This window comes from Ambystoma mexicanum, chromosome 4p, assembly GCF_040938575.1.
Source record: "Ambystoma mexicanum isolate Mex_15411 chromosome 4p, UKY_AmexF1_1, whole genome shotgun sequence".
In the NCBI taxonomy this organism is placed as follows: domain Eukaryota; kingdom Metazoa; phylum Chordata; class Amphibia; order Caudata; family Ambystomatidae; genus Ambystoma; species Ambystoma mexicanum.
The window spans coordinates 68,342,914-68,366,233 of NC_090927.1; positions in this window are offsets into that span (position 1 = coordinate 68,342,914).

Here is a 23,320-nt window from a genome sequence, read left to right on the forward strand (position 1 = left end):
GACGCAGGGGGAAAATACCGCCTACACGCCACAAATTGGGGGGACACCTTGGTGGGGGGCACAGGCTCCTTCACAGGTACAAGGGCAGGAGCTGGCCAGTAATAACACAATATACGGGAGGCCCATGCCGGGGTTTGCACCGGCCAGAGTGGCGATTAATGCATTGGCATGGCACATCCCGCTGGCATACAAAGAGCGGGTATGGAGGAAAGAGTTCATGGACATTATGGAATTGTTGGGGATGGTCCCCTCGGGTCAAGGCTTCCGCGAACCCACTGAGAGGGAAAGGGAGAAGAAGGAGAGGGAGAGGCCAAAAATAGAGCTCAATATACATACCTGGTTGAGGGCGTTCAGGGTTTATGCCACTATTATGTTAGAAAAATTCCCACAAGATGGCGTGGCATTGATGGCGTATGAGCAGTATATTCACGAGCAATACTTGAAACATGGGGGGGATACATGGAACAACTACGATAAAGGTTTTAGACTTAAAATGCAGGTGTGGCCAGCAATGACCTGGGATGAAGTGGATGTGGGGGGGCGCATAGACACGAAAACGGTCCCAGCCAGGCCGGTAGATGAGAGCGTGACAAGCGAAAGACCAGCCCAGGGCAGGGACAGGGGGTCCTACTCAAAAGGGAGGGGGTCCTTTCGTGGGAACTCCTCTTGGATCAGCCGGCCCAATTACCAAGGGGAGTTGCCAGAATGTTGGTTGTTCGCTGAAGGGAGGTGCACTTATGGTAATGCGTGCAGGTTCAAACACTCAAAAGCAGCAAGCGCAGGGAGGCACAGCCCCAACAGCCGAGAGGGTAAGACAAGGGGCAATGCAAAAGGCAAGGAGAAAAGCAAACATGATTGAAACACAGCTGCCCACGCCAGTACGTTTACAGGCCATGATGCCTTTCCTGAATGCATACAGCGACAAGGGTGACGCAAAACTGTTATGGGAGGGTTTCAGGTGGGGTTTTAAGATTCCTTTCCAGGGGCAGTTAGGACTTAAGGAGGCATGTAATTTGAAATCGGCGCTAGCAATGCCTGGAATCTTGGCGCAAAAAGTGGGGAAAGAGGTACAGTTGGGGAGGGTGGCTGGCCCTTTCCGCACTCCTCCACTGGAAAACCTGGTAGTATCTCCGTTGGGCTTGGTACCTAAAAAGGATAAGGGGCAGTACAGACTGATACAGCACTTGTCCTTCCCCGAAGGGGAGTCAGTGAACGATGGCATTTCGGGAGAGGAATGCAGGGTTCACTACGCAACATTTGAAGACGCAGTGGACTTGGTAAAGGCAGCGGGGGTGGGGGCCCTCATGGGGAAGGCGGACATTGAATCAGCTTTCCGGTTGCTACCAATTCACAAGGACAGCCATCATTTGCTGGGGTTCAAGGTGTTACAGGATTACTTCTACGACAAATGTTTATCGATGGGGTGTGCAATTTCATGTGCGTATTTCGAGAGGTTTAGCAGATTCCTCGAGTTTGCAGTAAGGCAAAGAAGCAAAGTTGGGGGGATGGTGCATTACCTCGATGATTTCATGTTTGTTGGGGGCAAAGGGACACATGATTGCAAGAACCTTATGGCAGTATTTCAGGAGTTGATGGAAGAATTTGGTATACCTCTGGCTGGGGAAAAAACGATGGGTCCGGTAACATCATTGGTGTTTTTGGGGATTGAAATTGACTCTGTAGCAGGGGTGTGCAGGCTTCCGGGAGTCAAGGTACTGAAGTTGAAGGAAGTAATTGCGGGATTGTTGGGCAAAGAGAAAGCCACTTTGAAAGAACTTCAGGCCTTAGCGGGCAGCTTGAATTTTGCAGGCAAAGTGATCCCTCCAGGTAAAGCATTCGCTAGAAGCATAGAGTTGAAAACAGTGGGCTTGAAGCACGCGGGTCAACACGTGCGCCTAGGTAAAGAGGTTAAGAAGGACCTGGAAATGTAGAATACCTTTTTGGACCATTTTAACGGGTATTGGTGTGGAAGGAACCCCTGGGGAAGGGAGATGGACCGAATCTGGTTACCGACTCGTCAGGGGCCCTAGGTTTTGGGGCCATCCTGGGCACGAGGTGGTGAGGGCAGGCTTGGCTGGCTGAATGGCGGTCCAAGGGGATCTCCAGGGACATTACGGTCCTGGAGTTGTTCCCGATAGTGGTGGCATTCAAGCTCTGGCCAGGGCAGATGCAAGACAAAAAAGTGCTAGTTTGGTCGGACAACCTAGCGGTGGTTCAGATTATCAACCAGGGAACGAGCAAGAATGGTAGGGCATTGGGGCTGCTCAGGGAATTGACGAAGTGCCTGCTGCAGCTGAATGCAGAGGTCAGGGTACGTCATATACCCGGGGTTAAGAATGTGGCCGCTGATTCTCTTTCTCGTTTGCAGTGGGGAAGGTTCCGGGAAAACCATCCAGAGGCGAACGCAAGGATGACACCCTTCCAGACACAGTGGTGGGGATTGGTTGGGGAGATCTGAGCTCACTGATCGACACGGCTCTCGCACCAGGCACTATGCGGAGATACAAGGCATGCTGGGAGCGATTCAGGGCCTTTCAGAGCGATATACTGCCCGAGAGCGAAAAGGGCTGGCCTGTGCGTGCCTTTGTGGGATGGTCCTGGAGCCAAGGACGGTCCAGGGCGTGGGTGGCGTATCACCTGGCGGCGATTGCTCAATTCTACAAATTAAGGGGCATGCCTGACCCCACTAGGGAACATTACATTGTCATGGCGATGAAGGGTTGGGCCAAACAAGTGTTGGCGAAGCCCGACGAGAGACGGCCCATAGATGTGGGAAAGTTGCACAAATTGATCAGGAGCTTGGGGGTGGTGTGCAGGGACGAGTACGAAAAAGGATTGTTCTCAGCAGCCTTCTCTCTCGCATTTTTTGGAGCTTTAAGGGTAAGCGAGCTGGTGCCAGCCAACAAGAAGGGTAAAGGTTTGAGTTTCCTGAGGAGCTGTGATTTAAGGGTACAGGGGGAGCGGTTATGCATATTTCTGAGGAGGTCCAAGACCGACCAGACGGGGAAAGGCAGAATGATCACGTTGGGGAGTGTCCAAGACAGTCCGGTCTGTCCAGTAGGATGCGTGAGCAGGTATTTGAGTCATTGGTGCCACACAGGAGACGAGGCCCCTTTTCTGGTACACAACGACAGATCAGCGCTAAGCCTGTTTCAGTTTAAAAGGGTGTTGGACAGGGCTCTGGGGGAGGCGGGGTTCTCAAAAGGGGTCTTTGGGACACATTCCTTCAGGATTGGGGCCGCCACAACTGCGGCTGGGATGGGCCTGGGAGCAGAGACAATCAAACAGATTGGGGGCTGGAAGTCAGGTTGTTTTAAGCGGTATGTCAGGCCTGAGAAAATGTAAGACTAACAGTTCCTTCCTCCTGTTTCCTCGCAGTAGCACCAAGGCGGGGAAGGCGGCGGTCTTCCTGGGTGGTGGGCCATTCGTTTGTGTCAAGGGCCAGGGGAAGCTGGTCAGCCAAACAGGAGGTGTTGACCGCCGGGGAGTACCGGGTGCAGTGGCACGGAGTGCCGGGCATGAAATGGGCACAGCTGCGAGGGCACGTACGCAGTCTCCTGAGGGGCCACCGGAGGCCTGACGTATTGGTGGTGCACCTCGGCGGCAATGATTTGGCCGAGTTGGGGAGGGGGATCTTGCTCAGGGAAATGATGTCGTCATTGCAGGATCTAGCGGCTGAATTGGGGGACACGGAAATCGTATGGTCTGAAATCATCTCGAGGCGCGAATGGAGGGGCGCTGAGAGTCAGGCAGCTGTGGAAAACTCAAGGAGGAAGTTGAACTGGGCTATGGCTAAGTTTTGCAAAGGGAGAGGCCTCCAACATATCAGACATGGTTTGATCAATCTGAAAAACACGGAGTACTACTTGAAGGACGGGGTGCATTTGTCGGAGCAGGGAATGGATTTGTTTTTCTGGAACATCTGCACGAAACTACTGGAGCTATAAGCTAGGAAACGGGGGAGCCACGGTGGGTGATAACCCACCTTTGGCGTGGCGGGTTGTGGCAACCTAGGATAAGACTAAGACTCCGAATGAGCCATTGCTAAACCGGAAGGGGCTTCGCCCATTCTAGACAGTGTCTCCTGGGAGCCTAAACGGCGGGGGTGTCTGGCGGTAGCAATTGGGGCTCAACTTCCCCCCAACAAACGGCGCTCTCCCAGTCCGCAAAGACCTGCAGGGGCAGGCGGTTTCTCAGACTCGAAGGCCTTGGGGGAGTTATGCCTGCAATCAGTATGGAGGTAAAGGGGGAAGCAGGACGAGGAGCAGTCGCCACACCTGTTGGAACGAAATTTTAATACCTGTTTGCAGTGGTTTTTGTATATGTAAAAAATAAATCTGCGGCCTTGTTATGCCAAACAAAGGAAAATGTCTCATGCAGCACCTTACTGGAGGGGAAACGAAAGGGGCTGACAAAATGAATAATGTGGGAAACAAACGGCATAACTATTGGACAAATGCCCAGGTTATGAAGGTGACGAAGGGTGAGCGCAGCGAGTGGAGGAGGCACCCCGATAACCGGGGCAGGGGCCTTCCTCCTTTTCGCGCTCTTGCCCCTCCCCCCCTCAGGGGAGGAGAGAGGAGGGCGAAAGAGCCAGAGGAAAGGGCACCAAGAGCCCCGGAAAGCCCGCGAAGGGCAACAAAGGAAGGGGGCGGGGCTTGGCGCATAAGTACAGCGGCGCCCGGCTTAGGAACACTTGCAGCTCTTCCAGCAGCCGGGCGCCCGCCAAGAAAGGAGGACTTCGTTGCCCACCCTCCCACCCTACAGCTATGACAGAGCCTGGACGTCATTGTCGCAGGATGGACAGGCGGGTTGTGGCAACCTAGGATAAGACTAAGACTCCGAATGAGCCATTGCTAAACCGGAAGGGGCTTCGCCCATTCTAGACAGTGCCTCCTGGGAGCCTAAACGGCGGGGGTGTCTGGCGGTAGCAATTGGGGCTCAACTTCCCCCCAACAAACGGCGCTCTCCCAGTCCGCAAAGACCTGCAGGGGCAGGCGGTTTCTCAGACTCGAAGGCCTTGGGGGAGTTGTGCCTGCAAACAATATGGAGGTAAAGGGGGAAGCAGGACGAGGAGCAGTCGCCACACCTTTTGGAACTAATTTTTAATACCTGTTTACAGTGGTTATGTATATGTAAAAATAAATCTGCGGCCTTGTTATGACAAATCAAAGGAAATGTCTCATGCAGCACCTTACTGGAGGGGAAACGAAAGGGGCTGACAAAATGAATAATGTGGGAAACAAACGGCATAACTATTGGACAAATGCCCAGGTTATGTGTTTGCATCTGTGCAGTGAAGTGCGGGGCGAAGTGTGTGTGTGTGTGTGTGTGTGTAGTGCAGTGAAATGCTGGGTGTGGTGTGTGTATGCTGTGCATTGCTGGGCCTGTGAATGTATGAAAGGCTTCCGGCAGTGCATGTGAGGTGTGTGAGTGCGTGTGTGTGCAGGCAGTACGGAAGCAAAGATGTTGAGTGTTCATTGCTGGAGGCTGTGCGTGCCATGATGGCGGCGGTGTGTGTGCGTTTGCTTGTGTCTGTATGCAGTGCAGTGCTTTGCAGGTAGATGTGTAATGCCGAGCTGGGATGGTGTGCACAGTATATATGTGTGTGCTGTGTTAAGATTAGTGGGTATGAGCGCAGTAGTGGGGGCAGTAGGTGTGTGTGCGTGTATACATAGTTGTCTTGGGGCAGTGTGTGTGTGTGCAATGCTGGGGCAGTGTGTTTATGCATTGCAGTGCTGGGGCAGTGCATCTATGCAGACACTGCTGTGTGGCAGCAGTGTTTGTATAGTGTGGGGGTGGCGTGTGGCGTGTGGCGTGTAGCGTGCGTGTGTGTGTGTTTTTTTTTGTTTGTTTTTTTAAGCGCACTCAAAGTAGGCAATTTGATGCCGGGTTTTGCTGGGGGGTTTGTATGCCCCCGCACCAATTATGATCACACAGAGCCATTGGAGGGTAGTGCTTTATGACATGTATGTGTTTCTGTCGGTTACATGCATCACAGGAGAACTCTGGAGTAATCGAGAAACAGAAGCGTCAGATCTGCGATGGCGGGCAACGGCCAGAAGGGGGAGCAGTGGCTCCCCAGTGTGATATACAGATGCTGGGTGAATGGGGGTGGGGCGGGGGCAGTGTGCCCCACTCGTGCACCGCACCGGCGCCCTCTGCTTGTGCAGCTTTGCAGAGCTGAAGAGCAGGCACCTTGGGATAGAGTAGAACAACATGACCGTAAAATAAAACAAATTAGCGTGTGCGTGTGTAGCTTCATGGTAGCTCAGTGGGCTGAAGTGCCACCCATACTCAAGGGTAACCTGAAGATATTGCTTTGCAGGCGCATAAAGATAGCTCAGCGGGCTAATCGACTCACTGCGGAATCCTGCATCGCAATAAGTCAGCGGAACGAGTTACTGATGCTACAGAGCTCTGTGTGTAACCCCAATACTTCAGGTAGCAATTCAAGTAAGGCTGCCCAGCAGGTTAATGCCCCTGCAGAGTTCTGCATGCAGCCAGCAGGTAGTGGATCCGAGTAAAATAAAACCAACACAAACTGTAGACGTGTGTGCATCCTACAGATTCTAGCTTCCAATCGCAGTAAGCTAGCTCAGCGTGTAAAGGCGCCGGGTGCACAGTTGTGGTCTCAGTAAAGTTGCTCAAAGAGGCAACGTAACCATTATAGAGAGACCGATAAACTGCATTTAACGTGCTCCAGTCCCCGTAAGATAACTCTCTGTTTCATTCACTTGCTGCAAATCTCTATTTCCCCCCACAGGTTACACATTTCTATCCAGGTAAGTGCAGCTCAAGGGGTAATGCCCCCGCTGGAGAGACCAGTAGTTCATTTAGTTCACAAGTTTCGAGGCGAGCAAGGAAAGTCAGTGGAGTGTTGAACACCTGCAACGATGTGTGTTTAACCTACAGATCTGATGGTCCTGTTCTAGCTAGATAACTCAGTGGGTTAGGCACAAGCTGCAGAGATTGTGTGAAACATGCAGGAAACGAGTGCTGAGGTGAAAGTTGCATATAGATGGAAGGGTCCACCTGTTTTATTTGCACTACTGACAGTTTCTATTATAATGATAATGATGTGTTATTTATATAGCGCCTTTATCCAAAGCGCTTTACAGAGAACATATTTACATACAATATCACCCAACCGAAATTGGTACTCATTTATCGACCTTAGAAGGATGAAAGGCTGAGTTGGCCTTGCCAGGATTTGAACCTGAGACCTGCAGATCACGCTCAGATTGCAGCAGCGAGCGCTCAACCCGCTGAGCTATCTTGCCGGTCAATGATGTACTGTCATGTCCTTGGCTGCAATGACACTGGTGACGGGCTGGCACGGGGAACCTAGCACAGTCATGTGACCATAGGTGATGTGGGGAGGGACTGTGAGAATACATCGCCAGTTTCTGCCAAGTCCCAACTCGTGTGGCTGCAGGCCCGGCTCCAGCAGGGAGGACAGGGGGGCCAGGCCCCCCCAAGGCTAGCCCCTGGCCCCCCCTAGAAATCAGGGCCGGACTGGGAACCAAAAGAGGCCCTGGAAAATGATCAAAGTGGCTCCATATTTTGACACACGAGTGAGCAATATTAGTGCACAGGAAAATATTTCTGCACCAGGGGGCCCATCATATTGAAAACAAGCATTGGTAATGCCAACAGTTTGTGTAGGCATGGTAAGAGCACTTTCCAAGCACCGCCCTATTGGTATTAACTGGCCATTATGGCAGCAGGTGCACAACGGTGCGAGTACCTGAGCACCTATTAGCAGTGCCTGGCAAATGCCTAATACTTATATACAAGCCAAAACTGTTGGATTTACCAATGTTTATTTTTAACAGGATTTAAGTGAAGGGCATGCATAGTGCTTATAAATGGAGTGGCTAAAAGAAGACCGGGTGAAGACACTTTTATTACACCAGTAGTGGGTTTACAACTCGAATTACGTCATTAACTCTCAGCAGGCTGCTTCGACAAAACACTGGCAGGCACTTTGAGTGTGAAGTTTGATGGTAAGGCTTGATTAAAGCAAAGTCAAAGAGTTCTCTGGAGGAGGTGTTTTTGGCAGGGAGGGACAGGGACTGGGTGGGAATAGCCATAGGGATTATCATGGGCAGTCAATGGGTGGGCAAACAACCAAACACCTACACGCTGGGTGTCCCTCCTCATAGCCGATTTCTCCCCTATACTTTAATGCAATCGTTTTTGGTTTATAGCTGGTGCAGGCGCCATCTATAAACCCAATCAAATCAAAAAACAGCACAGAGAAGAGGATAAGAGCGCGTGTAGTGAATATTACAGCAGAGGAATCCCACGGCATGGGGGTGTGATAGCAAATGTGATTTTTAAAGCAGAGGCTGAAATAGTACAGCACAGGGCTGGACGATTTTGCCCCAAATACATATGTCATGGGTAGGTCATGCTACAGCACAGCGCTGGCTTTATGCAGGGCTGAGGGATTACATAATATGGAAGGGGATTTTTCTTATGTGGCAGAAATATTACAGCATGGGGTTGGGTGTTTTACACACCAGGAGAACCATCAAGCAGTGGTGGGCTGATGGATTACATAGCATGCCCAAGCTGTGGGGTGGGGTGCTCAGCGTAGCGTGAAAACAACTGCATAGGCAGGCAGGCACCCATGAATCAGCCGGGATGATATGAAATTACCATCAGAGTCCTGAGGATTGGGGAGATGGAGGGGAGGACAGAGAGTGTGTGGAGCAAGGGGGTGGGCAGGGCATAATGTACTAGCCGACGATTGCTGAGCAAGGAGAGATTTAGTGCAGGTGTTTTGGGGAAATCACACCACACTGATATATTACAGCACACCGGCTGGAGCGGTAAAGTGCAGGAAGAGAGGTGCACATCACAGGGAGCTAATGTACCAGCAGAACAGGCCAATGTTACTGCGGGAAGTGGATGGTGAAGCAGACAGTGAGAATATTACAGCACATGGCTTGAAGAGTACAGTGCTGGGAGAGCACACTACCGCCACTGAGAATGTTACAGCACAAGGGGGTACGCACCTTGCTAAGTTCCACCTGTGGGCCTAAGACGTCATCTGGACACCCTGCAGCCCCCTCCACAGCCAAATAAAGTCTGGAATCGCTGGAATGTGTTATTGTTCTCGCAGAGACAGAGGGGCCCAGAAGCATAGGTGCCATGCTAAGGCATCCAAAATACAACCGGATAAGAAAAGGGGTTATCGGAGGGGGGTGCTGGAACCCCCCCGTCTCCCCCAGACACATCTCCTCCCTGTCCAGAAACAACATGACCTTAGATCTGGTTATCAGGACAACTCCGGGGGCATGCCGACCTCAACACCTACCACAAGCATGAAAGATCAGACAGCGGCTGGCCAGGATTAAGGTCCATTGGCAGAGCTTTGTGGGAGTGAGTTTGATGGAAGAATGGGGGTTGCTTCTAGACAGGGTTGAGTAACACTGGTAGAGCTGCGTGCGAAGGAGACACTGACTGTAATGGAATAACGGGAGGTGTTGCAAGACAGGATGGAGGGTCCATTGGCAGATCGGAGTGTGAGTCACTGTAATGGAACAAAAGGGGTTTCTGCTGGCTTGGATTGAGGTCCATTAGCACAGTTTTTTGAATGGCTGTAATAGAAGCAAAGGGGTTACTGCTGGTAAGGGTGGACTAGTAGTGAAGGTCAGATGAGTGTTAGTTGCTGTAATGGAACAGCAGGCATCAATGGAGGTCAGTGCTGGAATTGTGGGGGGGTGGGAGGTCAGGATTGGGAAGAGGTGCATTAGCAGAGCGGTGTGTCAGCCTCTATAATGACATAGGTAGGGACTTCTTTAGTTCATGGTAAGGTACATTTGTAGAGGTGGGTGTGAGTGGCAGTACTGGATTAGCAGTTTAGTTTGGTCTTGCATAGCAGAGCAGAAGTGTATTTTAATAGGTCTACGGGTTGCCAGTATTCCCACTACACCCCGATAACCATCCCCATTCAGTTCAGGGCCGGGGGATCACCTCACAAGGAGCGGATATTAGGTAAACGGGGTTTTACAGTATAGCTTAGGCAGGGATCATTAAAGCACAGGAAGGGGAATGTTAGAGCTCATGGAGAACATATTACACAACCCCGGCCGGTAAATGATTACAGCATAGGGGGAACACATTGCAGCAGAGGTGGAGAATGTTACAGTCCATGGCATCACAGTAAGAAAAAAGTTCAGCACTTGCATGCGCAGGATAGCAACACATGGAAAACATCATAGCATGATGGCTAGAAAATATTACAGCACATTGTAAAAGGTTTACCGCATAGGATGAGAGTGAGGGTCAGAAGCACTCGGCAGAATGGGAGAGGGGCACGCATGTGCAAATAATCCCTTACCTTCAGGTCTGGCTACTGCCCTCAGCTGCTCTCAGCCCCAGCCACAGCCTCATTTGGATCACCTGCTGCTGTCTACTGATGGAGGCAGTGCGGCCCGCCTCACCTGGTTGGTTGGCTGTCTTTCTTGAATCTGTCAGAGCACACCATGAAAACGGGCACAACACACGGCATGGGCCTGGTACCAGGACAGCACTCGGACTGTCTGTCGGCAGTGTCTCTCAGGTGGCAGTGGCACATTCAATCACAGGTCCAGCCACACCTGCACATGTGACTCAACAGCACAGAGCATACTAGGGCACCTGCGGTTTCAATGCACACGCACCCTAGTGCGACGAGAGTGCAAGCCCCAAAATCCATGGGCAGGGGCGGGCCTGGCAGGCAAACAAATCATACAGCGAATGGCCACACGCAGGCTGGCCTGTATGGATGCATATCCCCGAATGGCGAGTGATAGTTTAATTTTGAGTACCCATGCATCCTTCCCCCAAGAAAAGAGGCCCTATAGCCTGAGGCCTACCGGGGAAACTCCTGGTCTCCCTGTGGGTCAGCCCAGCCCTGCTAGAAAGGAGACCTTGTCAGTGCTGTGAGGTTTTCTTCCTATTTTTCTTTTTTTCATCAAAAGGCTGAATGTATTTTATCTATACGCAATAAAAAAAAACTAAACAAACTTTAAAATGCCACTGGGAACCAGGGGGTGGAGGGGGAGACTAAGAGGGTAAAAACAGGCTGGGGGGGATTTTGCGATTAGCATTCTGAGGAGCTGCACTGAAGGCTGCTCAGTCAGGATTTGTTTGCTTACCTTGGACAATGATTTAAGCCCCACAGCCATGAAAGCAGAAATGACCAGGGATATGGGTGGCCATTAACACCTCTAAGTAAGCTAACACACTTGCTCAAGCAGGCAGCCTACAACTGTCTAGCAAGATCCAGTGTTGCTTATTTAACTACACTTTTAATCTTACTTACATTACAAACCTCTCATTTATATGGTAGCTATTGTTTCAAACCTATCAAGTAGATTTCTGTAATTGAATGTAGGTGTTAATGTGTGGGAATATAACTGTTCCAATCCTGCCTAATAAGATGGTTCACTGTAGAAGACAATAAATGGCAGGTGGTGATGCTTGGACAAAGATTTCTACACCAGGTGCATACATGGCTAAAGACCCTGACAAGTTACATTCACTGGAACACAAGATACCGCAAGCATTTGTAGGCCTTGTGGTCCAGCAGATTGGGCAGGGCTGTTCACATTAGTGGCAGGGAGGCCAAGGCTGATTGGTAAATAACGGTATGGAAGCCTGACCGAAGCAATGGCAGTGGTTAATTAGGCTGAGAGCCCTTACAAATTCCATTCAAAGTATATATTCTGCTGCTTGAACTACTTGGGTATAAGTGAAACAATAAAGTTGGTAGAAAGAACAATGTAATTCTGGAGGGGAGAGTGTAGTAAAATCAAAGTGACTTGATGTAAGGCGTTGAAGTAGGCTATTGGGTGTAAGCCAGAATATTGTATTGGACCACATATAGGATGGAGAAAGTATGTTAGGAGGGATACACATTCAATGGATGTGTTTGGTCATTTACCCATCCATTGCCATGTTAATCTCTATGGTATCCCCACCAACTACCTGCCCCCTCCCTGCTGAAACATACCCTCTTGGGTACTCTTTGAGCTAGCTCTGTCAGACTTAATTGCCACTGTAAATGAGCTCCTGTTGTAATCAAAAATCTCTTAACATGGTGTGTTTTCAGCCAGTAGATTTAAAAGCAACATGGTGTCCTCACATTTGTTCCTTACACTGGAATTCTAAAACAAGCAGTCGCAAAGTCAACCGTGTTGACATGTGTACAAGTATTACACCGGTATTTTTCAGACAATTACATCATATGTGCATAGGTATTCACCCCATTTTCTAGATGTTCCCACCTTATTGCCAGGTGGTACCGTTATGGCAGTGCCTGGCAAATGTCTTTACCATGTGTATTCAAAAGTCCTAATTTTTGGCTTTGCCAATGTGCGTTGGTTTCAGTTTATCTCCCTAAGTGACAGTATATATGCCCTGATGTGGGAGCCTTGTTTGCAACGCCTAGGGACTCAAACTGCACCTCAATGAGTTGGCCCAACAAGAACCTACCTGAACATATCAAGGTTAGGATGGCAAGTATGGACCAACTTCAGATCATCTTCTCATACATACTTACCAGTGGGGTTCTGACCTAAATAGTATGCATATTTGTCTGTGTGGAAGCCTAGGCTGCCTGGCCAGAAGTTTTCATGAAATGGGCAGATGAGTACTGCCTTATTGACATGATACTATTGGAGTAACAATTAACAATGTCTGTATGCAAACTGAATACATCATGTGTATTGTGGGTCTTGTTTGAAAAGTATGATATAACTGCTAGGTGTTTAGGCAGTGCCAGAAATTGAAGTTATTTCCTGTGGGATCCCACCAGTGACAGAGGGGCAGGGGTGCAGAACTGGAGGATTGTTCCCACTTCCCCCAATAAACATTTGGCTCTCAGAAGATTGATCATGAAACCTTGAAAATAACACAAGAAAAAAGCATTTCTTAATATGTTTCTGGCAACGTATAAACGGTGCAGAACTGTTAAACATAAAAAAGGGTATTGAGATATTTCCTGCAGTGTGCAATCAGAGGTGGATTTAACAGTCAAACAATGGACAAATGTTCGTGGGGCACCCTTGCTCTGCCTTTCTCCCCTCAAAGTCAGTCAGGGCTGCCCAGCTCCTCCCAGTGATGCCTTATCTTTTTAACATGTCTCAGATGCAGATTATTTAAAATAGGAAGTGATTAGTGATAGGAAAAGGTACTTTTTTCTTTACATTTTATACGCTTTTAATTAGCTATTTAAGTGTGGTTGTTGGGTGATTAGAATTGATGGGGGTGCAGAACAAGCTGTGTGAAACAATGACCTTGTTATGCATTTCATTTCACTTTGTGTCTGTATGGGATCTTTTGTAAGTTCTCATTAATTGGCATTCTGGAGCGTGTAGGCTTCCAATCAGAACGGGGAACATAAAGCTACAATCATAAAACATTTTACCGCCACTTTTTCCACTCCACAGGACTTGGAAAATGACCATCTATGATTGTAACTTTATTGGTAAAAGCAAACGGATTCCAAATCGTTAATTGTGGGAGAGATTTATACTTTTCCAGACACAGAGTACAAAATTGAAGTGAAACAGCGATTTTGCCTTTGTTTTGCTATTTACTTTTCCATTACTTTGTGGAAACAATTCAAATTGCCTGTAGGGGCCCTTTTGCAAAGAAGGTGCAAACAGTAGCAGTCCCCATTATGCAATTTAGGATTCAAAACAAAATTGACCCAATACTCTTTTCACCTTTACAAATAAAGTTAGCAAAATATGAAAAAGAAACTAAATAAATGGAATAAGAAAAGTAAAGAGAAACATTGAATACAGAAACTTACAAAATAAACAACATTTTTATTTTCATGGCTTATAATCATTGGTATAAAAATATGCAATACAAAATGTTTTCCCATAAATCATCCCTAGCACTTAAAGTTTCTTTTATATACAGATTAACGGCTATGGTAAGCAGGACGCAAGTCCCATTTCAAAATCTGTACAAAAGGTGACTCGTGTGCAAAGACCCAGAATTGTAATATTTTAGGTATTTAAAACCAAACTTCAAAAAATATCTGTACCAACTTTAGCTGGGAAGGTGTGTGGTCAAGTACCTACATTTCAGGCTATGCTGACATTCTGACTTTACCACTTAACCAAAGTGTGTGATCCTGGGAAAATCAGTTAATCTCACTGTGTGTTTCCTGCCAAATTTAGGAGCCCCTAGAAGTGATCCAGATTGCAATATGGTTTAATAGATGGCCAGCGCAGAAGTCAGGGCCAGCCAGGGAGACATACACACATCTTTATTTGGAAAATATAAGGCCACATTTATTGAACAAAATTGTGACATTCAAAAAAGCAAAGTAAACATGTCAAATAAGAAGTCATCATGGACAATTGCATATTATAAACAGTATGTACCAGACAATGATGTATAGAGGGTGGCAGGGGAAGGGTGGCCCCTCCTCCCTGCCACATCCAACCGGGACTGATGCCAAGAGGCCGGAAACTCTTCAACCTCCACTGTCTCCCTCCTGATCCCACTCTCACCTGCATGCTAGCACTCCCACACATTCCCAACTCAATTAAAATTAGCTGTAATGTAATTTGGAAAAAAATAAATATCCTATTCTCTGATTCAATATTTATCGAGGTGGAGGGCTCTGTCTTTCACAACAAAATGGCTAGACTACAATCACCTCCTACGTGGCCTCCTGGGAGTAGCCACAGCATTCAGGGAGGTATTATTAAGCGCACACTATGTTAGATGGAATAAGGACTGGCGTCCTCGTTGCTCAGGCCCTGCAGAGGAGGAGGTGGCATAATTCTTGCTTTTCCGCAGCCAGGCCAAGAAGACATGGATGGGGAAGGGTGGGGTAGGTGGGAGTGATTGTAAATGGGAATGGTAGTCAGAGGGAGCTGGTGGAAGTGAAAGGGGGTGATATTGCCACACTATTTTTTCTGCTTCTCCTTTGCTCTATACTGTCTTTTTTTATATCTCAATTAAAGCAGTATGTTGAAAAAAAGCCACAAAACATTTCTTAGGGCATGACTAATTGGGATTAATCTTTCAGACTCTTGTTAAGGGCAGTGTACAGCTTTCATTTTTCATTTTTGGCAAATGTTTTCCATATGGAGATGGGGGAGCACATGGAAGATGAAGTGAGTAGCCAATGGAAGGTTAAAGTAGTGAGGGAGCCTATGGAAGGAAACAAAGGAGCAAATGGAAGAAGAGAGCAGAAGACTGTCGAAGGAGTACTGGAGAGCCTGTGATTTTGGAAGGGATGAGCAGTTGGAAGGCGAGAGCAGATTTCCCACTTGAATGAATTGAGCGAACCTGGGCAAATCACCTCATGTCAGCAAAACCTGGTGAGGTGAACAGGCTGTTTCCAGCTAGAGTCAAACCTCTAAACATACAGCTCCGATAGTAGAAAAAGACAACTTAAAAAACATGTAACATTTGTTGCACTCATGACAGTGATTAACTGCTCCCACCATAAGCTCCACACCCATGCCCCACCTACCCGGGGCCATCTGTCAGCTTTGCCCGAGAATCTATTTGGCTTAAATCTGCCAGGGAGTGCAATCCAAACAAGCATCTTTATCAGACATTCAAGTAGTCTTGTGGGTAACAACCTGGGTTTGAATCCAGGCTTCGGCACCTTATAAAGCAGTCTAACAGACCAAAGAATTTAAGGGCAAATTGATTTTTCAGATCCAGGAAGACATGTTTTGCCGGATCACAAATCTGAGAAAGGTTTGGCGCTCCTGGTCACAAACCTGGCCCACCCAGATTAAAATTCCTGGAGCCGGGCCTGTGTGGCTGTTTTCATTCATGTGTCCCAGGTCAGCGTGTGTGTGAAAGGTGGAGTGGGGGACAGAATACTGACAACGAGGTGGGCGGAGATGATCCTGTGCATTGCAAGCCGGGCAAGACTCGCCGAGCGCTGAGCAACTGTTCCGCTCGCTGGTGGAGTGACTGCTGGACCGCCTGCACAATGCGGAGTCCTCGCTTCAACGCGTGCGAACAGCACCTGCCTGAAGTAAGGCGTGCGCGTAGAGCGAGTGCTCCGATCATAACGGGCACGCCTGTCCCCCCCGTAAGGCGTGCGCGTAGAGTGAGTGCTCCGCCCGCAAAGAGAACGGCTGCCAGATCGACACGGGAGATCAGGATCCAGCACCGGCCTCAGTGCTCATAGCACAAGTAAGGGACTCCTTTCCGGTGCCCACGCTTTCCCCTTTTGACACTGCCCACACCACTAATCTTGGTCCAAGAAGGTCCCGATGGATCAAGGAGTTTGACGTATGCCTGGCCCACTGGGCCCACACGATGATACAGGCTTGCTCACTCTCACAACCGGCCGTGAAGTCAGAGACATCATATTTGAACTGGCCGAAGACGCCGAGTACACTTACGCAGACTTGAAATGCATCCTGGGTGAACATTTCCCCATCCACAAAAATATTGACTACGAGCGTCACGTGTTTCACACTACCAGGCAATGTCCAGGTGAAACAATGGGCACATTTGTGACGCGGTTGGGAGCAAAGGTGAAACACTGTGAATTCCATCAATATTCCAATGAGGAGGTCATCAAATCGCAGGTAATAGCCGGTTGTGAGTCCGTAGCCCTCAGGAAAACGTTCCTGCAGAGGCTACACACTCTAGCTGAGATGCTACTCCTAGCTCGGACGACCACAGCATTAGAACTCCACGTCTCGACCATGACCAATCTCCAGATCAGCCCATTGGTCCCGATAAAAGAAGAATCAGTGCAAATAAGATGTGGCGCGTCCCGCCACCCCAAAGAGCGACGAAGAACGACACGAGCCACTGCTACAGATGCGGATAAGAATTCCCGCACAAGGGCGCGTGCCCTGCCATAGGGCAAGAAAGCTCTGCTTCCCTCAGGAAGACTATTGCCTGCGCGCGGCCCATGCTACCTAAAGGAGGTGGAGCCCGTTTACCATTCAAGTAGTGCCTGTTTCATCTTCATGACTGAGATCACACATGGTCTAGTAGCATGTGGGGCTGAGTATCAGTTTATAAATAACTACTCATCCGTGTACTCCTGCAGAGCAGAATTAATTCATCAGAGGGTAGGGGTCTGGCGACAGACGATACTTCAAGGCACACAGGGGCGAACAGCCAAAGCACCCAAGCTTTGCAGGGCCACTCACTGCACGCTCTTCTAGCTGCCACATGGCAATGCAGAAGGGGCTATTATCATGCTCTGCGTTCCCTGAAATAGACCAGGGAGAACCAGGGTGGGCAGAAATAAGGAAAACAAAGGGAAAGCGAACTGGCATGTAGGTGTGCACAGTTCACCCAAGCTCTTCACGCTTTTTTTTTCACCACTAGCAGGAGGTGACAGGCAGATATTAAAGAGAACCATCGAGGTGTGTGCCTTTACCACACTTCACTATAGATGTCAACCACTTATGAGGGCTGCAATGATTGTACCCAATGTATTCACACTTCGGTTATCAGCCTCGCAAGGTTGAAGTCTAAGAAGGCCCTGCTGGTATTTGAACTCACAACTGCAGAATGGAGACACTTCAGGGACAGGTGCTGAACCCACAGAACTACCATCACATCTAGCAACTGTGGTGAATAGTTTTGCGCACTAGTACTTCACACCATGAAAACCTGGCACATGGGCCTCATTACGATTTTGGTGGTAATTCGGTCGTAAATCCGCGTACTTCCTGTCAAACCCGTTTAATGTTACCGCCACATGGACCCGTCAGTTTACCAGAGGATTACAAGTGATGGAAGGGTGGTGTTAAACCCCATTTTTGGAGTCCATCGGACTCAATTGAGACTTTGGTGGAATTACTATGAGCGGTATTCCGGCTGGGTTTACCTCCAGCCTGACCTCCTGACCTCCAGCCGGATGCTGATGAAAACCCTCCACTTCAGGGGCAAACTTGGAGTTCGGCGGTGCAGTAAAAGTGGCAGTAATTCTGTTACTGTCAAAAAAGGGATAGTAACAGAATTACACCTGTTTGTTCCTGCACCGCCGAACTTGTAATGAGGTCCATTAGAATGTCACTTAGAATGCCCCCAGTTGAGGCCTCTAAAGGTGGCAGTCGGTGGCTGCACTGAGATCTGGTGGTCATTTATGAAGTCTGTCTTCACTTACCTACCTTTTCATGCTTCCCCTTTCTACTGAGGTAATATTCTGCGAGGTGGCGGGGTGACCCTGTAATTAACGGCCTGCCGCCCAAGTTAAGGGCCCAAGTGAAGTGAGAGTCCCTTAATGAGGGTACGTTGCCGTTACCTACAGGGTTACCTACAGGTTCGGCCTGCCACTCAGGGCCATAGCGCCATTAGCACCTGTGTAGATCCCTACAAGGTTGTTATGTTTTATTTTTTTTATTTGAAACAAATAAAAATAAACTTATCGCTGTGGCGCAGCCCAACGTGGCAGTGATGTCATCCAGGTAAATCCCTCGTCAATATTCTTGACTGATTCATGAACATTGAAGAGGGACTGCCGGGAAGACAGCACTGTGCGGCAACAGGCCGCTCCACAAAGGTATGTCTATTTATTCTTTGGGAGGGGAAACACTTTGCACCCGTGTAGGGAACTGCGCAAGTGCTAAGAGGTGAGCGGTACTGGGGAAGCAGGGAAGGCAGGGGGCGGTGGTTGCTCGGAGCGTGGGCTGTCCTTGGTGGATACAGCCCATGTTTCGAGCATTTTGATTGGCTTAAAAAGCCATCCAGGGTTCTAATGGGCTGTTAGGCAGAAACCTGTGCAGTTCCCTCTGGGACCACTGCAAAAGATTTAAGACTACAGGTGTTTGGCAGTAAACCCACTTGGTAGCAGTCTGTACCACACAGATCCACTTGGTAGCTGTGGCTGAGCAGTCAGACTTCCCTCAAGAAGAGTTAGGCAGTATAGAGAGTATTCACAATAGGTCAAGAGAACACAATAGAACAAGTAAACACTGACCTGGGCTTGGTGTAAAAGAGATATAATTATTTATTTAAAACTACATCTAGAAAAACACACAGGCACTAATAGTAAGTAATTCAAAAACACAGCACTAAAAGATATACACTCCCTTAAAAGAATATTAGACAATTCTTGAGCAAAGCCCCCCTTATTTTCAGACAGCGGTGAGCGCTTAACGTAGATGGCACTCTAATAGTTCGTTTTAAAAAGGGAGAGAAAAGCAGAGAACAAATTGAAACAGATTCCAACACTTTTACAAGAACATAACAAGAGAGGAAGGCAAAGTAAAACCGTGGATTCAGACTCAGTAGGCCGGATCCGTTTTAAGAGGATCGAAACGAAATGTGTCCAAGGTCACACGGTTGCAGTGCACAAAAGTCTTATAATGGTTCAAAAAGGAATTGGACCAAAGAAAGGGACCTGTTAGAGGGTCAAGGTCGGCCAGCCCAGTCCAGAAGGTTAAGGGGTTATTATTACCGTGTAGCAATCTTTAGAAAGGGAGGCCTGGCGGACACGGTACCTTAAAGTGGTGAGAACACTCCAGCGGGGGCAGTTGTTCCTGGCAGTGGATGCAAGTCGGTGCTTCGTCCGGGGGAGGAGAGGATCTCGTCGTGGAGGAAGGCAGGAGTCAGTTGCCAGCCGCGGAGTTTCTCAGGTACAAGGAGCAGTCCATTGATTCGCGGTTCAGTGATGAGTGGCTATCCGGCCTCTGGGGTGCTTGGCACGGGCAGTTCGACCACAAACCGGTCTGCGGTGCGAAGAAAGAAAGGCAAACTGGTTATGCCCACCAGTCAGGGGAAGAAGCATCTCCAGCCGGGAGATCTTCTCTGTCGTTGGGAAGTGGTGAGTCGGTTCCGCAGGGCTCCACCGGTGGTGCCGTCGTGGTAGGTCGGCTCAGCTTCTCCCTCGTTGGATTCTCAGGTCCTGTGGTGACTTCTGAAGTTCCAGTCCCCAAAGCCCTGCTTTTATGCAGCATACCCCCATTCACTCAGCCTAGCTGTCAATCAAACATGCAAAGTGGTGAGCCGGCCGGCTCACCACTTGGGCCAATCACACAAGAATGCGACTTGAGTTACCAAGGTAACTCAGTCCAGGGTGCCTAAACCCCCTCCCACACCCCCTGTGGTACCCAGGCAGAGTGGCACCACTTTGGGCGGCTTCTGTGGAGAAGCCCGCCAAAAAGTGGAACAAAGGGCTCGACTTGGGTTGGAGTCACAGAAGAGAACACAAACCCCATTTTAGAATCGAGTCTTGGCAAAAAATACCAACTGGAGAAATAATATTAATTAAATAAACCGGCGGTATGTTCGAGGCTATAAGAATTAAATAATTAAAGTTGTTAGCCTCGAACAATGGGAAAATCCCATAGGGATATATTCGCGGTCAAATATAATAAGTAGTTTCCACTGCCACCAGCCAAAACTCGATCAGGGGGGACGGAGACGTGCCCCCTCGACTAACAGACCCCGGGGCAATCGAATTGCCCCGACCAGTACGTCCACAATATGATGGTTTGTACTGGTTTCTGTTAATAATTTGGGACTAGTAAAGCCAATGGTGACTTTACATGCCCTGGGAGACAGTAGTCAGTCCCAGGGTATGGAGTCTATGGTGGGGTGTTACTATGATACCCCTGTGTTACTGCACGGAGGGTGCTGTGTAACACACATAGTAAAAACACATGAGACCCTATGGAGTAAAGGACCCCATAGCCCATAAAACGCATTACCAGTCAAAGGAACACCATAAATCATGTCCATGAGTTGGAGAAAAAGAGTCTCACTCTTGGCAGGAGGAAAAAAACAAACTCCAGAAATCGAGCAAAGCTGCTGGGGGACTCACCAGGTTAGGAAATTCAGCCTAAAGAGATAATTCTCCCTAACATGGGCAGGCTTGGACTTGACTGCAGGGCAATAGGGCCATGTCCGATGTGGAGGCCCAGCGTGCTAGTGGGGGCCAGTTTGATCAGTTTCCTCGTTTTTTTTCTCTCTTTCATAAAATAGATTTGCCTGGCTTTACTGTTTCAAAAAACGTCATTATTTTGAATTTCTGGTTTCTTCAATGTTTGTTTGTTTTTTTATTTTATTTGTATGGCTCACCAAAGCCACAGGTATCTGGCGCAAAGGTTACAAGTATACTTTAAGCTTCAGGTCTACAGAACGATGCAACTGGAGTGTGTAAAGAATACAAAGCCAGATAGAAGACAAGGACACTATATTACACACACCAGTGGTAAATGCAGGAGACAGAAAAGTTGTGATGAGCAGAAGTAAGAGCTACATTACTTAATACAGTAGTAAGTACAGGGAATGATCCAAAGACAGCAGAATTCACTTGTCGTTTGTTCTCAGCCACTTTAAGGTATTACGCCTGAAATTGAGCAAGGATTGGTCCACTCTCATGGAGTATGGGAGTGCCTTCCAGGTTTGTGCTGCCATGACCGGGAAACTACTTCCTCCAGATTTTTTTCTTTTGAATCTGGGATGACAAGACAGAAGGAGTTGACTGTTCTAGGGGGGCGGGATGTAGATTTCTTGACTATTCTCTCTGCCAGGTACCGTGGTGCGGCATTGTTGAAGCATTTGTAAGTTAAAGAGGCCGTTTTGAGCAGGATTCTGTCATTGATGAACAGCCAGTTGTTTTTTTTAAATCTTTTATTTGCATTTTTAAAGCGCTCACACAGCCCAGGGGCATCGAGGTGATGTTACAGATTTATTTATTTTTTTGTTTTGTTTTTGTTGTCTTAGTTGCATATTTATAACGTGCTTAAATACTCAGAGGTTTCTAAGCGCAGACCTGGGGATCGAACCTGTGTTGCTTGCTTCGTGTCGTCTTGCTTCCAAGGCGAGCAGGTTGCCACTGAGCTACCCTCCCAGGACAGTTGTCTCCTCAACTCTGAGATATGCTGAGATATACTCTCTATTACGAATGATTAGTGCTGTTCTAAGGGCGTTATTCTTTAAGATTTGGATTTTATTCATAATGTACTTACTGGCACCTGGGTACAGGGCATTACAGTAATCCAGCCTCGAAAGTATAAGAGCGTTAGCTAGGATAATGGAACTTGCCTACAGGCCATGATTAACTTGCAAGTGAAAGCTGTTGCCGACACCATGGTATTAACGTGTTTACTCAAGGTTTAAGGAGAATCAAGGTAAAAACCTACAGTTTTTACTTCCTTTACAACCTTAATAGTATTCCCGTCAATATTGAAAGAGGCGTAATTCGTGCTAAGTTTTTTTAAGTTAGCGACAGTTCCAAGTATCAGGTGCTCCATTTTGTCATCATTCAGCAGAGGCCATGGGCTGCCATCCATGCCTGAGTGATTAGGTACACTTTATTCACAAGGGCTGTATCCTTATTGTAGTCTCCCGAGAGGGGTATGAGGATCTGGGTGTCATCTGCATAATTAGTGTAGGTGACCCCCAGACGGTCCAATTTGTCAAACAAGGGCTTTGTGAATATACTGTAGATTGTTGGTGAGACGCAGGAACCTTCCGGTACACCACAGGTTATGGGGATGGGGTCTGCCGTGGCTGAAGGGGAGAAGGCTCTCATGGTTCTATTGTTAAAAAAAGATTGGACCCATGCTATCGCATCCTTGGAAAAGTGAGCCGCTGAGGACAAGTGTTTGCCTAATACTTTATGGTCCGCCAGATCAAAGGCAGCGGACAGGTCAAGGAGGAGCAGCAAGGCTGTTTTCCCTTTGTCCTTAAGCGCATCAATCTGAGTCTTTAAGTCGATTAGTGCCGTTTCTGTGCCATGTTGTGGCCTACAACCCGACTGGCGGACACCTAAGAGATGGTTAGTTTCTAGATACTTCTGTATCTACAGATGTGCTACTTTATCTAGTATTTTAAGTAAGAAAGGTACCGTTGTGATCAGCCTATAATTAGTCGGGATAGTAGGGTCCAGAGTTTGATTTTAGCAAGGGTAAGATCCATGACTCTTTTAGGTTACTTGGAACAGTGCCTGGTGAAAAGGATGCATTGGTTAGTTTGGATATGAGTGGCACCAGATCTCTAGCTGCATCTTTGATTATCTGGGCCGGACAACTGTCTCCCTGACATCTAGAAGGTTTAAGGGAAGAGATGATTTTTTTGACCTCAAGGATAGAGACTTTGGAAAATGTAAACTGTTGCGGCATATTAGTGGAGTGATTTGACGTTCTAGCATGCGTGTCAGGGTTTGGCAAGTTTACTTTTTTATCAGCAATCTTATTTTGTAGTAAGGCAATTTTGTTCGTTCGGGCGTTCTTAATGTTAGAGCACCAAAGTCTGTCCTTCACACAGTTGTCTGTAGGGGGGTCGGAGCTTCCATTTCTCTTAGAATCACAAATAATTCCTTGGTGCTTGAGCTTGCTTTATTAATCCTCTCGTT